The 17,923-nt window shown below is 43.3% G+C and overlaps 1 long non-coding RNA gene across 1 annotated transcript; it reads right to left on the bottom strand.

The window, feature by feature from the left end:
• Positions 1-8,513: 8,513 nt before the first annotated feature.
• LOC121551170 lies at positions 8,514-9,694 on the bottom strand. The gene is made up of 2 exons (XR_005997042.2): positions 8,779-9,694; positions 8,514-8,620 (listed from the first exon to the last, which is right to left on the bottom strand). It is a non-coding gene; the product is annotated as an uncharacterized LOC121551170 (long non-coding RNA).
• Between the last annotated feature and the right edge of the window lie 8,229 nt (positions 9,695-17,923).

Below are 17,923 nucleotides of genomic sequence, written 5' to 3'. Positions count from 1 at the left end.
CACACCTGGTTCATATCCCCTCATTAGTACATGTATAAGTGTTCCCTCTGCCCCCATTGTCCTTTTGGGTGATTGTTATTTGTGTGTTGAGTGTAGCTCGGTTGAGCTACCCGTACCTTGTATTTCCGGGGATATTGTTCCCTGTGTGGCTGTATTTTGTTGACGCTATCCAGCGTAACTGTGTCCTACGGAATAAACTCTGTATTCGGTGATTTACCCTCCTGCGCCTGACTCCTTCAAATCACACTCTCACAGAATCACCCACCCGTAACTATGGAGTCAGCGGGAGAGGAGCGCATGCCTGGAGTTGTGGCACGGGTCCAGGAGCATTCCACGATGCTGGCCAGCTTGGGGGAAGCGATGGATCAGGGTTCTTCAGGTTGTCCAACACCTGGAGAGGAGAGGACCCGATATTTCGAGACCAGCTGGTCAACCGGATCCAGCCACCCACACCCCTGCACCCGGAGGGATCCAGATATCCCAACCACGGGAGTTCGACGGGAAGGCGGCGCTCTGCCAAGGATTCCTCCTCCAACTGGAGCTCTATTTCTCCAGCATCACTCCTCCCAGGAGTCATGTGTACCCCCTGTCGCAGGCTGAAACGGCGGCTATGGAAACATACGTCGCCGAGTCCGTGCGCCAGGGGTATATACGTCCGTCCACTTCACCCGCCTCCTCGAGTTTCTTCTTTGTGAAGAAGAAAGACGGCGGTCTGCGCCCATGCATTGATTATCGACCACTGAACAAGGAGACGATCAGGTTTAGTTATCCTCTCCCCCTCATTCCGTCAGTGATCGAGTCAATGCATGGGGCGCGCTTCTTCTCCAAATTAGATCTCAGGAGTGTGTACAACCTGGTGCGTGTTCGGGAGGGGGATGAGTGGAAGACAGCATTCAGCACAACCACGGGGCATTATGAATACCTGGTGATGCCCTACTGTTTGATGAATGCTCCATCCATCTTCCAGTCCTTTGTGAATTAGGTGTTTCGGGACATGCTTGGTTGCGGTGTAGTGGTCTACATCGATGACATTCTGGTGTATTCCGCTACGTACGCCGAGCATGTGTCCCTGGTTCGCAAAGTCCTGGCCCGACTGTTGGAGAATTACCTTTATGCCAAGGCAGAGAAGTGTATGTTTTCCAGAGGTCCGGCTCCTTCCTCGGATACCGCATCACCACCTCAGGGGTGGAGATGGAGGGGGATCACATTTCAGCCGTGCGTAATTGGCCGACTCCCACCACGGTTAAGGAGGTGCACCTCTTTCTGAGCTTTGCCCACTACTATCGTAGGTTTATCCGGGGCTTTGGCAAGGTCGCAGCTCCCATTACATCTCTGTTGAAGGGTGGGGCGTCCCGGCTCAGCTGGTCTGCTGAGGCTGACCTGGCCGTCAGGAAACTGAGGGGTCTGTTCACCTCAGCCCCGGTACTGGTCCAACCCGATCCATCACTACCGTTCATAGTGGAGGTGGATGCGTCCGAGGTAGGGATAGGCACTGTCCTATCTCAACGCTCGGGCACGCCACCCAAGCTCCGCCCCTGTGCCTTCTTCTCTAAGAAGCTCAGCCCGGCAGAGCAGAAATACGATGTTGGTGATCGGGAGCTGTTGGCTGTTGTCCGAGCTTTTACCGTGTGGAGGCATTGGCTCGAAGGGGCGAAACACCCTTTCCTCGTCTGGACGGACCACCGTAACCTGGAGTACATCGGGCAGAGAGGAGGCTGAATCCTCGCCAGGCCAGGTGGGCCCTATTCTTCACCCGGTTCGATTTAACACTGTCATACATCCCGGGTACGAAGAACGTAAAGGCAGACGCATTGTCACGGCTGTATGACACAGAGGAGAGGCCCAGAGACAACACCCCCATACTCCCGGCTTCCTGCATTGTGGCGCTGGTAGAATGGGCGATGGACGCGGATATAGAGCAGGCATTACGCACAGATCCATCTCCACCTCAGTGTCCAGCTGGGCTGCGGTACGTGCCTGCTCATATCCGTGATCGTCTGATCTACTGGGCACACACGTCACCCTCCTCTGGTCACCCAGGTATCGGTCGTACAGTGCGCTGCCTGACCGGAAAGTACTGGTGGCCTACCTTGGCTAAGGACGTGAGGGTGTATGTCTCCTTCTGCTCGGTGTGCGCCCAAAGTATACCTAGGCACCTAGGCACCTCCCAGCGGGTAAGTTACAACCTTTACCAATTCTACATCGTCGTCACCGGCCTACTAGCCACTGCCACTCCATATCTCATCATTCCATTTGTCTTGTCTTGTCAATTACACACACCTGGTTCCCCGTGTGCCTGTATTTTGTTGACGCTATCCAGCGTAACTGTGTCCTACGGAATAAACTCTGTATTCGGTGATTTACCCTCCTGCGCCTGACTCCTTCAAATCACACTCTCACAACAACATTATTTTTTGTATGTTTTTTCTTCTTTTTTTCTTCGATAATAATAATAATAATAATAATAAGCCATTTAGCAGACGCTTTTTTCCAAAGCGACTTACAGTCATGTGTGCATACATTTTTACGTATGGGTGGTCCCGGGGATCGAACCCACTACCCTGGCGTTACAAGCGTCATGCTCTACCAATTGAGCTACAGAGCACCATAAATCAAGTGCATCAATCAACAGTGCAATATAAAATCTAAACAATATAAAATCAAAGGACCAGACAAAACAGGACAGATAAAAAGAGGAAGGAGGGGTTGGGAAGAGGTTACAAACCCGATTTAGGGTAAGGGTTTGGTTTTTGGTGGTAGTGTTTGGAATAGGAGCTAAAGGCCCAGGCACCCAGCCTGCCACTATCACACCTGAATTATCTGGCCAATGAATCACAAAGCCCTTGATACAGCCTAATGCAATCAGTTGTATCTGATGTGCCTGAGATAGATTTCAAATAGACAGCAGATTTATTTTCTGAAGCACCAATATCTTTCAGCACCAATATTAGAGAGTCACATCTCTATAATCGCCATTGGAGCGCTCCGCAATAATATCATACAATCTTCAGCGCTAATTCTCATACAATGATCCTATCACCAATATATACTTATCTTTCACTTTAAATTAGAAACAGAAATACATACAAAGGTCATAGATTAAGGGAGACGTGCCAAGGGAGAAGGAGAGCTGATCCCGGCTGGAGGTCATACTTTTACCATACTTACAATTCAACTATTCTGGCCTGTTAGTCAGTTGAATAGTGAAACAACATGGTGTGCTCGCCTTAGATCTGTGTCACGGTAGAAATGTATCCCGTGGTGCTGGAGCAAGAGCGCCCACTTTCTTATACCATCGCATCTGTACGATAAACCGGAGATTCATGCCAGTTATCATCAGTTTTTGTGTGCTATTTTGGGGGACTGCACTGCTAAAAGCAACGTCTCCTATGGAGCGGAGCCTGGTGCAAGGGATGATGATGAGGCCATTGTTACAGGAGTGCAGTGAGCAGGTCGGAATGTAGGGGTTCAGAAGGTCAGTAAGGTACTGTATGTTGGTGCCAGTCCATTGAATGCTTTGTAGGTAAACATGAGCAGTTTGAAGGTGATCCTGTATTGTTCCTGTAAGCCAATAGCTCACGACACTTTCACCATGACAATATCCTCTATTATAGTTGACATCTGTATACAATATAGTTACCTCAGCTTACCTGACAACCCTCAGTGGCAAGTGGGGGAGTTTAGGTGAGATGGAGAGGAGGAAATTCCAGAAGATGACTGAGGAGCTCAGGGAGTAAGGGATAAATGACAGATGACTGAAGACATTGGGGCAAGAAGAGTTGATGACCACATAAAGTCATTTAAAGCCCAGGTCAGAGTAGGATGGCAGCCTAACACTATATTTTAGCCCACACTTTTTAGGCACTAATTTGTAGTTCATAAGTGCTTCATAGGCAGTTTATTGGACCGTTATTAGGTATTACTTACATTTGATTTCAGTAACCCTCCAGTGGTTTGAACCAGCGACCTTGCAGCTATTGGCTCTTACTTAAAAGCTGCAAATTAGTGCCTGATAAGTGTGGGCTAAAATACAGTGTTACCGTTTTAGAACCTCACATAGAAGTATGAAAGAAGATGTTAATATAGGTTAATGTAACGGTTGGTGTGAGGTGTGACCCAGGTGCGGCGCAGGATAGACAGTAGGCAGTAGGCAGAGATGGTGAAACAAGGATATTTACTGGTGGTCCCGAAGCCAGGACACAAAATAACGGACTTATCACGATAAAAGAAAGGCGGAGCAAATAAGTCTCCAAAAACAGGCTGACAGCCAAAATACGAAATAGTAACTACAACTGAAATAATAAAAAAGCAGGGAGAAAACTTAGAGTACCAGTACATACTTCTCCGATCAGACACTGATTAGTACTGCTGAGCACAGAGAAACTAGCAGAGAAAACTGAGCAAGGGAACACAGGGAAGTGAGGGCATAAATACACAGGTGAACAGGTAGACACAGGTGACACCAATAGGATCATGATTAGTCCAGACTGTGAGTGAGGAGGTGCCTAAGGTTGTCGGAGGAGGACACCTAGTGGATCGCTCCGGAACTGCGAACCCTTCCTGTAACAGGTTCAGAGATGACTTAGGTAGAATGATTATGTGTTACAGAAAATGTAATTAGTCATTTGTTTTCAGTATAAAAAGTGTAGAATTTATTATTTCTTATCAAATCAATGTAATGTTTGGTTCCTCCTTATGTAGTTTAATACATTTTCTTATTATTAAGTTGTCTAATTTCAAGGATCTGGGGGTGGAGGCTGTTGTCCTCATCTTGAAGAAACATGGAGAACAAAAGGAGGTGTAGCACCTGGCCACTAGTGGAGCGCAAGAGGTTGGCCTGCCAACTGGAGTTGTCAGAGAATTTGGCCTTTCATTTGCAGGTAAAGTATTATTGTAAAACAGATTAAAAGCCAGACAATGTGGTTGCTGTGTTTCTTGTTTTCCTAAGCATATTTTCCATACATACCTATAATAATAATAATAATAATAATAATAATAATAATAATAATAATAATAATAATAATAATAATAATAAAAGTAATAATTAGGTGAGTGCTTATACTTGTCCTATATTATGTCAAGTGTAATTCTGCACCATGTAAACACAACTGGACCACAGGAGAGTCGGAGGAGCCGAGCACATCTAGTTCAGGCGGTTAAAGACGTCTTCAATTCTACATTTAGTATGTTTATGTTTAAAGTGATTTCATTTCTGACAATAGCAAACAGCAGAAACATTTAGTCACATCAATATATTACAGATGCATTTAGTCACATCAATAGATTACAGATACATTTAGTCACATCAATAGATTACAGATACATTTAGTCACATCAATAGATTACAGATACATTTAGTCACATCAATATATTACAGATGCACTTAGTCACATCAATAGATTACAGATACATTTAGTCACATCAATAGATTACAGATACATTTAGTCACATCAATAGATTACAGATACATTTAGTCACGTCAATAGATTACAGACTAAATGTAATGTTGTTGTTTAGTGTTACCTGTAATGTAGCATGTAACATTTGATGTTTGATATATACAGTATGTATGTATGTATGTTATCCATGCCAAGCTCTCTGTGTCTTCCCTGTTAGATGAATGTGGTGGAAAAGGTTGGTTCCCCTAACGCTCTTTTGAGGAGGGGACCACCGTCATTAGATGTCTGGGGCATGAGTTAACCATCAAGCGACTGTCATCTTTTGGAATCAAACAGCTGGAAGACATACTGGCAAAGGCAGGGGACTTCAAATTGGAAATTAGTAGGTGTAAATTAATTATACCTTTGTCTCATTCTATCTTGTTATTGTTACATTTTCCAATAAAATTATTACTTGAGATAACTGAATAGACATTGTAGGCTGGCCCAGCCCCTAAAATGACTCTTAACAACTGTATCCAAGAGGATTTATTGTGTGAAAAATAAGGAAGGGAAGCACTGCACAATAATAGATATTTGTAGATTGAAGTTGCTCTTTTGATAAAGGGGTTAATGTCACTCTCCCTCTCTGATCATGTGTTGAATAATTAAGTGATAATGCCCGAGAAGCCGGTGTTTGGAGGATATATTTGCACGGGTGTTATCCTCCAAACACCGGCTCCGAGGGCATTATCACTTTTATACAACGGTTTACCAACATATTAAAATAATGATTGACATATTTTCATAAAAAATGTTATTTGGATTAATTTATTCATAATATTTCATCCCTCCACAAGATATAGTCCCGACACACATCTAGGGTTGCTACCCAAAATGGCTGGTCGTTCATTCTATTGGTTCGTTTGCCAGAGACACGACCCAGTCGTTCAGTCTTTTTGTTCTGTATCTATGGACGCGACCCAGTCGTTCGTTCTAAATGTTCCATTGCCATACTGGCTGGCAACGTTCTTATTCCTTGCTTGCTAGCTAGCCAACAACAGCTCATTTACAGTCAGGTCAAACAATGCAGCCAGAATAACAACAGTAGCTGCCTTTGCATTTGTTTACGCTGTTTTCTAGTGACATTTATTTGGATACATCCATAACAATGAGCTAATGAGGCACGATTTCGACTGGCATAGAAAATGTGCTCTCTCGTCAGGACACTGTTGTTCAGAGGAGCTAGCCAACAACACTGGATAAGAGCATCTGCTAAATGACAAGAAGAAAAAAAAACCGCTAACACAATCACTTCAAGCTGAAGCTGGAAAGACTGCAAACTAGCTGCAATTTGTTTCGTTTTACCTTTTTTCAATTGACATTTCTTTGTATATATCCATAACAATTATGCCAGCTGATTCATGATTTCGACTGGCTGAGAAACGCCGCCTGCCTGTCTGTCTCGTCCCGACTCCCGACACGTTCATTACTATGGGACAGTAGTAGATCGAATTTGAATATTGAAACAATGTTGCAAATGTCGGAGAGACAGACAGCAAGGTTTATACAAATCTTCGCTGTTGAAAACTAAATGTTAGTCTAAAAGAAATGTGAGATCATGTCTAGATGCTTTTTATAGTGGAGATCAAATGTATAAATTGCCTGGCTGGGCTGATGAGACAGTGGATTGCACAGTCAGATGGAACAGAGTAAATAGGCATTTGAATGTCATAGATTTAGCCGGTGGTAACTTGTGGAATAGACACAAGCTGGAATGCGGTTTTAACCAATCAGCATTCAAGATTAGAACCACCCTTTGTATAAAGCCCTTTAAACCTGTTTCATCGACAGCAGATGGGAGAGTCAGAGTTCAGATGGTCATACCGAACTCCCTTCTATCTCGGGTCACTCAGGCACGCAGCAGTTAGCTTCAAGAGAGGCAACACCTCACAGCACCATGCCTCTGACTTAAAACCTAAAACTTGTGTGACCTACAACTTGTAGGCCTATTTATGCTGTATATGAATATGTGTATCCTGGCCTATGTGATGAGTATATTCAACCCTAGCCCATGTAGTGATTCAGGCGTTCAGATAGAGAAAACTGATGAGTTTTAAGCTCTCGCCCAGAGCCTGTTGGCTTGGCATGTGGACATAACCCCTCTGATCAATCAAATATGTGCTTATTCTTATCATTAAAAATGTCCAGTAGTCAGGGCCGGCCCTGGACGTTCTGCCGCCATAGGCCAGACAATTAATAGGGATAGAATAGCAAAGTCAATTTTTTTTATCTCATCGAATATTATAGGCTGCAGCTCAGCTTCAGAATGTCATAGAGAGGAATCAATATATCCCCATATGCATCGGAGTCACATCTTTCGCGGGCATTTTAGAGCTTGCTTCTACCATAAGGCATCACCGAGTTAAGCATCCTTATAGAACGCTTGATATCATTTGGATATGTTTTATGCATTTATTTCCAAATATAAAGCAAACAATAGATATCCTTTTTGCCATTTTCTTTAACAAAGGGTATGTGAGACCCTCACTCAATTCGAGCCGTGGTTTTAACCAAACACACCAAGCCCTTCCCAGGCACCGAGTTATTTTATCAGTGCATGCGACAGTATTGTCTATACCGACATCTATGGATAGCATAATTGTGTCTGTCAAACAGGTAGGCTCCAATTATATATGTAATTCTATGATTTTGCCCATAAAGATGTTGGTGCACGTGTGCACATATAGGAGGTCCCTTACCTGGCAGAAGGGAATTTTACTTTAACCCCTGCATCGGAGAGTTACAATGTTGCTATCACTTTGCAGCCAACTATCTACAGGAGGAAACCGAGTTTCTTATTAATAATATGCCACCTGTTATCCCACATGGCACGAACCCATAATTGTTACAATTACAATAAAAATAACACTATTATATAACATATTTAACATATATTTTAATATTCCTGTAGAACTGTAAAAAATAGTGAGATCATTTCAGCTTTAGAAACAAGTGCTTTCATAAATGCATGGCGGGCCTCGTTTCGCTGGAGCAGTGTAAAATAAGCTTTATGTCAATGACCCAGCCTTAACGAATTTCGTTAATTTACATAGTGAATTTGATTGTCCAACATCAGTTTCAGCATTTATTTATTTAGTCTCCGCCTAGAGTGGCCTCTTTCCTCTGCAGTCAGCGATGTTTTCTCTCGGTATCTGTCCATGGTCCTGAAATCAAATAATCTGAGAGAGACAGAGAGAGGGGGAGAGAGAGAGAGAGAAAGAGAGTGAGAGAGCGAGATTAGGATGTAGTCTATTTAAATAAAAAAAATACAAAGTAAACAGGTGATAGATAATTGAGTAATCTTACAAATTAATGCGAGTGTATGATCAACGCTTACCTTTTATTCAAAGACAAGTTGACTCGCCTGGCCTTCCTGGCAGCAAAAGCATGCACTGCTTGTTGGAGGTTGATTTTGTAAGACAACTCGTGCTCAATTGATATGGTGGCGAGTCCATTGAGTCTCTCTTGACTCATAGTAAAGCGCAGGTAGTTTTTCATGAGTTTGAGCTTGGAGAATGTGCGCTCTCCACTTGCCACTGTCACCGGGAGTGTGAGAATAACTCTCAGGGCAAAAAAGGCATTAGGATACAAGGAGGCCATTTGGTGTCTGGATATGCACTCCAGTGCGTCGAGTGGTTTTGCCTCACTGTCCAGTCTCCTGCTCAATACTTTGAGCTCATTACACTGATTACACTTTTGAGTCGATGTTCCTGGAATCCCCGTACGTAAGGGCCCTCTCCGGTGTTGCGGAGTCCCTGGTAAGTGCTGCAGTGTCCATGTCCTTGATGGTGGGGATGTTGTACAGGATGCTGAAAATACTGCTATGCTCTTCGAGCTGCGTAAAGCGCTCGTTGACGGACTGGATAGCAGAATCAATAATCTGATTAAAGGAATGTACTTTGAATTTCTGCTGAGGGTCAGTCACAGGCTCATCCTCTTCCTCGTAGCCAAACAGACTTCTCTTCTTCCTGGGACGGACCGTGGGCTGCACTGGGAAACAGGGCTCAATACCCATCTCCTCTTCCAACTATTTTGCGCTTGCTAAAGCGCCAGCGAAAGCTGCATCGGAGCGGTAGTCTTGGAGGAATACCCTGGTTGAGTTCAGTTGAGCCACTGCTAGTGAAATGTTAAAACTCACCGCCTGCAAACTCTTACTGGTGATGTTCACTTCGAACAAGATGTCATGCCAAACGAACACTGCGCACATGAAGCCAAAGTTGTTCATCTTTGCGGCAATGCTGTTTGTCTCCAACCTTTTATAAATGTATAAATCTCTTGGATGGTGTTAAAAAACTCAGCCGCCTCCTAGCAACAAGATGCTGCATCAGAGAGAACCAGGTTCGGCGAGTGCGCGCTGCATGGCACAAAGAAGGCCCTTGGATTGATATCCTGCACTCTCTTTTGAACTCCGCTGTACCTCCCCCGCATATTCGCCCCGTTGTCATAACCCTGCCCTCTCATGTCCATGATGGCGATGCCATGTTTCTGTAGTTTTGAAATGAGCAACTCGATCATGCCCGCCCCCATTGCGTCAAGCAGTTCACTAAACTCCAGGAAGTGCTCTCTCGTGCGCACTGACCCATCATCCTCGGTTGAAACAAAACGCACCACCATGGTCATCTGCTCTGTTTTGCTCTTGTCTGGTGTGCAGTCCAAAATAATATAAAAAAGATTTGCCTGCTTTTAGATCACTGCACACTGTCTGCTGGATCTCTTGTGCCAGCATGTCAGTGATTTCGTTCTGGATTCTTTTACCGAGGTAGTGCACATGTGTTTCTTTGGACTGTACTCTCCTTACATGCTCCTTCATGATTCCATCAAAGATACCCAGCATTTCCACAAACTTCAGAAAGTTCCCATTATTTGGCTCGTTCAGCCTATCGGTGGTCCCACGTAACGCAATGTTCTGGGTGGCCATTACGCGTATCAGGGCTATGAGCCTCTGTAGCACCTGCTGCCAGTGGAGTCTCTACGTCAATAGCCCGTTGGGCTTGGGCATCGATAGTTTGCTTGGACACCAGCCTGATCTCCAGCTCCTTCCACCTTTGGAAACTATCTAGGTGGCCATGCGACTTCTCATGCGAGTTGAGGAGGTGGCACAGATTCTTCCAGTCCCTGGTTCCATCCCTGACCAGCGCAGATTTGCACTCGTGTGAAGAAGGTTTGCAGCAAAACAGAAGGCTGCATCGTTTTGCTTGGAATAGACAAGCCATGGTCTCTACCCGTTCGACATCCTCCTATTGTAGTGGGCCACCGAAAACTTTCGTTGCTCCTAATCTCTTAGGAAATTCCCCTCTTTATCCTGATGTGGCCCAGCCTGCACTAACATATCCCGTAAAGATCCATTCATATATTTTGGCCACTCACCGGGATCTTTTATGTTTTTTGTCTGGGAGTTGGATTTATCAGCAGCACCACCACTGTCATCGGGGACGGGGAGCGACGAATCTGAGTCCGGGTCCAAGATAGTAGGTTCTTCGCCGGCATTGTTTGGAGGTGTGGCTATGCCTGATGCAACCACCTGTTCTTGTCCAGCCAGAGAGCTGTCATCATCAGTGGAAGTGCATGGCTCGGACTCCTCCGGTTTGCCCTCTTTTCTGCTAGAATCAGCGAACGGGGGCTCGTTGTTCTCGGCGAATGGATGGCCTGTCCTCGGAGGCTTGTCATTCTCCACACCGGCTGATGGACATTGCTGCATGCTGATACATTTCAGCAGCGAATTTCTTTGGTTTAGAGACTGTGCCTCTTCTCATTCGTTTAAAAAAAATATTCGCTTCCTGATAGTATTTGTCTCTTAGACAATGGTAGCAAATTGTTTCAATCTCTATAGTTTACTTTTAGCTAAAATTATATCCACTAGTAGTAGCTAGCTAACATTAACAGGCTAGATTAGGCTACTGCCTTAATCACTAATCGGCTTCCTCATACACAAACATAAAAAACAAAACAATCATTTAATTGGCAGATTCATTTGTATTAATGTTTCACAATTGGATAATCCCATATAAACACACACATCACCATAGCTACCTAGGATAGTAGGAGTTAACTTCGGGAGAAGTGGTAATGGGGTGAGGGCGGGAACTGCAGCAACACCATGAGCTTGTGGATGGGGTGCTGTCGGCAGTGTAGCAGCCGATCAAGGGGCGCCGGAGCGCGGCAGCCAATTTTTAAAATGCCGCCCCAAATTCAAGTGCCGCCATAGGCGGCTGCATAATCTTGCCTAATGGGAGGGCCGGCCCTGCTAGTAGTACAATCAAGCTGTTTACAAAGTTTTCTGATGAGTATATTAAACCCTAGCTGAAAAAGACTGTCTTTTACCAAATAGGGCTATCTTCTGTATACCACCCCTAACTTGGCACAACACAACTGATTGGCTCAAACGCATTAAGAAGGAAAGAAATTCCACATATTAACTTTTAACAAGGCACACGTGTTAATTGAAATGATTTCCAGGTGACTACCTCATGAAGCTGGTTGAGAGAATGCCAAGAGTGTGCAAAGCTGTCATCAAAGCTGTGGTCCTCTGTAGCTCAGCTGGTAGAGCACGGCGCTTGTAACGCCAAGGTAGTGGGTTCGATCGCCGGGACCACCCATACACAAAAATGTATGCACGCACGACTGTAAGTCGCTTTGGATAAAAGCGTCTGCTAAATGGCATATTATTATTATTTTATTATTATCAAGGCAAAGGGTGGCTACTTTGAAGAATCTCAAATCTCAAATATATTTGATTTGTTTAACACTTTTTGGGTTACTAAATGATTCCATATGTGTTATTTCATAGTTTTGATGTCTTCACTATTATTCTACAATGTAGAAAGAAAAACCCTTGAATGAGTAGGTGTGTCCAAACTTTTGACTGGTACTGTATGTTACCTGCATATTTTCTCATCAGGCCACAAAGGAACCTCCCTTCTAGCACCAGACTAAAGGTTCCCTCCTGATTGGCTTTCAATCTGATACTCTGCAGTCTGTAGAGTGCAGTCTGGAAGCGACTGCTGGTGGGGGACCATCGATGGAGGATGCTGTTGTTCCTCTCCATCGTCTTGAGTTTTCTGTAATCAGCAAGGTTCTAAATACTTTGACCAGGGAGATCAATTATATTCATTCATCTAACAATTGCACTGTTAAAAACTAACTGAGGAAGTACCTCTCAATCTGCACAAGCTGACCAACAGCTGTTCCATCTCCACTTTCCTGCTGTACCCAGAAAAAAATTGATTAGGGAGGGCATACAATAGTGCATGCCCAAAAAAAACAACTTTGTTCAGTCATTTGAAATTAATTACATACATTGCAATTGTATGTTGCTGGAGCAATGCAACATATTTCTCCTCCCAGCACAGAGCAGGTTTTTGCCTCTCAAGGATGACACTGACATTCCTGCCACAATCCATAATGGTGTGCAGTGTTGTTCCTAAAACATAACAATATTGACAGATGTGACAACAAATTGTAATCAATACTGAAAGTCTATGCTTAGAGAATTTATACAATGGTGTACCTGTTAGAGACAGTACAATTTCTGCCATTTCCCTTTCTGCCTCTGTTGCAACTGCTGTTGCTCGGGAAGGCCTCTATGACAGAGAGTCCACTTAAACAAAAACACAGGAAATGTTAGGAACATCACTAGAGTCAACCAGCATCAAGTAAATGAATAACGATTCCAAGTATACTAAGGTTGCCTCTGGCGCATATTTTTCCCATGGTGGAGAAAGGCATCAGTCAGGAGGTCAATACGATGGGATGGCGTCATCTCTTTGGTGAACCTCCCAAAGTGCCTCAGATATGACCACAGCCTCTCCATCTGCTCCCCATCTGCCAGTCCAGCACCGTCGACATACAGTGCATTCGGACAGTATTCAGACCCCTTGACGTCTTCCACATTTTGTTACGTTACAGCCTTATTCTAAAATGGATTAAATTGGGTTTTTTTCTCTCGTCAACCTACACACAATACCCCATAATGAGGAAGCAAAAACTGTTTTTTAGACATTTCTGTAAATGTACTACAAATAAAAAACGGAAATATCACATTTACATAAGTATTCAGACCCTTTACTCAGTACTTTGTTGAAGCACCTTTGGCAGCAATTACACCCTCGAGTCTTCTTTGGTATGACGCTACAAGCTTGGTATACCTGTATTTGGGGAGTTTCTCCCATTCTTCTCTGCAGATCCTCTCAAGCTCTGTCAGGTTGGATGGGGAGTGTTGTTGCACAGCCATTTTCATGTCTCTCCAGAGATGTTAGATCGGGTTCAAGTCCAGACACTGGCTGGGCCACTCAAGGACATTCAGAGCCACTCCTGCGTTGTCTTAGCTGTGTGCTTGGGGTCGTTGTCCTGTTAGAAGGTGAACCTTCGCCCCAGTCTGAGGTCCTGCGCGCTCTGGAGCAGATTTTAATCAAGGATCTCTCTGTACTTTGCTAATCTTTCCCTCCCTCCTGCCTAGTCTCCCAGTCCCTGCCACTGAACAACATCCCCACAGCATGATGCTGCCACCACCATGCTTCACTGTAGGGATGGTGCCAGGTTTACTCCAAATGTGACTCTTGGCATTCAGGCCAAAGAGTTCAATCTTGGTTTCATCAGACCAGAGAATCTGGTTTCTCATGGTCTGAGAGTCTTTAGGTGCCTTTTGGCAAAGTCCAAGTGGGCTTTTGCTGAGGAGTGGCTTCCGTCTGGCCATTCTACCATAAATGCCTGATTGGTGGAGTGCTGTAGAGATGGTTGTCCATCTGGAAGGTTCTCCCATCTCCACAGAGGAACTCTGTAGCTCTGTCAGAGTGACCATCAGGTTCTTGGTCACCTCCCTGACCAAGGCCCTTCTCCCCCGATTGCTCAGTTTTGCCGGGCGGCCAGCTCTAGGAGAGTCTTGGTGGTTCCAAACTTCTTCCATTTAAGAATGATGGAGGCCACTGTGTTCTTGGGGACCTTCAATGCTGCAGAAATGTTTTGGTACCCTTCCCCAGATCTGTGCCCCGACAGAATCCTGTCTTGGAGCTCTACGGACAATTATTTCGACCTCATGGCTTGGTTTTTGCTCTGACTTGCACTGTCAACTGTGGGACCTTATATAGACAGGTGTTCTTCTGTCGAAATCATGTCTAATTAATTGAATTTACGACAGGTGGACTCCAATCAAGTTGTAGAAACATCTCAAGGATGATCAATGGAAACAGGATGCACCTGAGCTCAATTTCGAGTGTCAAAGCAAAGGGTCTGAATACTTATTTAAATAAGGTATTTCTGTTTTTTTTATTTTATACATTTGCTAAAATTTCTAAAAACCTGTTTTCACTTCATCATTATGTGGTATTGTGTGTAGGTTGATGAGGGGAAAAAAGTATTTAATTAATTTCAGAATAAGGCTGTAACGTAACAACATGTGGAAATATGGAAGGGGTCTGAATAGTTTAAGAACGCACTCTATCTTTACATTTCTAGATGAAATTCAACACATCATACCATGGTAAAAGGGTTATTTGGTTAAACCTTATAAAACATGAATAAATACCTACTGACAATATTAATGATCATGTTCAAGTACCTGACATGGCAAGTCATGTCTATAAGCATGGAAAACTGGCACAACAAATTTGGTCCCATTCTTGTTTCTCTAAAAAGTTATGGACAAAATGTTAATGTAAAAAAATATTTTGGGTGAAAACTGCTATTCAAATGTTAAAGTAAATGAGATCTTGAATTAAAAGGTTAATTACTTGCACATGTGGTTGCAAATCGTCATGAAGATGAGATTGATGTTCTTGCTTCTCGTCCCCTCCTTCATCTCTCGCAGAAGGTACAGTACCTTGCAAAAGTATTCATCCCCCTTGGCGTTTTTCCTATTTTGTTGCATTATAACCTGTAATTTAAATGGATTTTTTGTTGGATTTCATGTAATGGACATACACAAAATAGTCCAAATTGGTCAAGTGAAATGGAAAAATTAACTTGTTAAAATAAATGCTAAAAAATAAATAACGGAAAAGTGATGCGTGCATATGTATACACCCCCTTTGCTATGAAGCCCCTAAATAAGATCTGGTGCAACCAATTACCTTCAGAAGTCACATAATTAGTTAAATAAAGTCCACCTGCAAATCGAGGAGTGGCTCCGTAAGAAGCATCTCAAGGTCCTGGAGTGCCTAGCCAGTCTCCAGACCTGAACCCAATAGAAAATCTTTGGAGGGAGCTGAAAGTCCGTATTGCCCAGCGACAGCCCCGAAACCTGAAGGATCTGGAGAAGGTCTGTATGTAGGAGTGGGCCAAAATCCCTGCTGCTGAGTGTGCAAACCTGGTAAAAACCTACAGGAAACGTATGATCTCTGTAATTGATGTATCAAATACTTATGTCATGCAATAAAATGCAAATGAATTACTTAAAAATCAAACAATTGTGATTTTCTGGATTTTTGTTTTAGATTCCGTCTCTCACAGTTGAAGTGTACCTATGATAAAAATTACAGACCTCTACATGCTTTGTAAGTAGGAAAACCTGCAAAATCGGCAGTGTATCAAATACTTGTTCTCCCCACTGTAAGTGTATGTAAACTTCCGACTTCAACTGTAGGTTCTTACGCTACACACAAAACAGTTAAAACAGGCCTATTCTAATGCACGCACAATTCCATCTCATATGATCTAGTTTCTTTAACAATTTCAACCTTAATGCCCAAGCAACTAGGCTTAAGGAAAGATCTTCTAGTATACAAGCATTACTAAGGTTTAACAGAATTTGCCCTCACACCCCTCAAGCGTCATGAGACTCATCTGAAGGTAACCTGGTACTGGGGATTTTTTTTATTTTCATTAGCTTTCTTATATCTCTCAGATATAGGACAGACACTTCAAAAACATACCTCATTTTGATTTATTTTTGGATTCTTTTTCCATGTAAGAATCTGTTATTCAATGTGTTTCTATGGGCTAATAACAGTAAGGCCAAATTAAATGTTTCATCAAATAATTTCAAAAATATACTGAACAAAAATATAAATGCAACATGCAACAATTTCAACGATTTTACTGAGTTACAGTTCATATTAGGAAATCAGTCAATTGAAATAAATTCATTAGGCCCTAATCCATGGATTTCACATGACTGGGCAGGGGCGCAGCCAAGGGTGGGCCTTGGAGGGCATAGGCCCACCCACTTGGGAGCAAGGGCCACCCACTGGGGAGTAAGGATTTGTTTTCCCCCACAAAACGGCTCCTTAGTTTCATCAGCTGTCCGGGTGGCTGGTTTCAGACGATCCCGCAGGTGAAGAAGCCGGATGTGGACGTCCTGGGCTGGCGTGGTTACACGTGGTCTGCGGTTGTGAGGCCGGTTGGACGTATTGCCAAATTCTCTACAATGACGTTGGAGGCAGCTTATGATAGAGAAATAAACATTACATTCTTAAATAAAGGTTAAATAAAAAATAAATAAACATCTGTGGCATCTGTACATTTTAGAGTTGCCTTTTATTGTCCCCAGCACAGGGTGCACCTGTGTAAATATCATGCTGTTTAATCAGCTTCTTGATATGCCACACTTGTCAGGTGGATGGATTATCTTGGCAAAGGAGAAATGCTCACTAACAGGGATGTAAACAAATGTGTGAACAAAATTTGAGAGAAATAAGCTTTTTGTGCGTATGGACAATTTCTGGGATCTTTTATTTCACATCGTGAAACATGGGACCAACACTTTACATGTTGCGTTTATATTTTTGTTCAGTATATACTGTACATTTTGATACATAAAAGGGTCCTAGAAGTCCAAATTAAATAGCAAAATGATCCTTGGTATGACCATCTTAAAATAATTCCATATGTTAGCTTAGTAGAAACCCAGCCCCGGGCCCTTAGACTTTAGTTAAAGTTACTTAAATAAAACGGATCTTGGTCAGCTAGCAACTTACGTGAGTCTGGCAAACACAAAATTGCAGGGATAGAAAAGTTATTTAAATTGCAAGTTAGGTTCTCCATGTTGGCTCCATGTCCAGCGCTGGTTGTGTGACTCTTACACCCGGGCCCTTAGACTTTATAGGGTTAAGTTGAACATGTGCTCTTTATGACAATGTTAAAATTAGGTTACACTACTCAAAAGGCACCTAATTGGCGGAACGACCCAGGTTTCAGAGAAATGGATATGTGATTAATTTACTTTTGTAAAACATTATTCTATGTAAATAGAGTTTGATTTTATTTAAATAATGATATAATGGTCAAACAGTACAGTACAGGCTGTTGTTCACAGTATGGTGTTGATGTGGTGAGACTGATGTTATTGATACATTCAACATTTTGTACTAAACATAAACATTATTAGAAACATGAATCCCCCCCCCCCCACACACACACACACACACACACACACTTACGCTGTGGTCATGTGCTAGTCAGAACTAGGAAACTCAGACATTTCTGACTTGCTAATTGGTTGAACGCGGCACATGTATAACTACAGTTTCCTAGTTCCGACTAGTGTGGCA

Source organism: Coregonus clupeaformis, unplaced genomic scaffold (assembly GCF_020615455.1).
Source record: "Coregonus clupeaformis isolate EN_2021a unplaced genomic scaffold, ASM2061545v1 scaf2956, whole genome shotgun sequence".
Taxonomy (NCBI): domain Eukaryota; kingdom Metazoa; phylum Chordata; class Actinopteri; order Salmoniformes; family Salmonidae; genus Coregonus; species Coregonus clupeaformis.
This window is presented reverse-complemented; position numbering and strand designations above follow the sequence as displayed.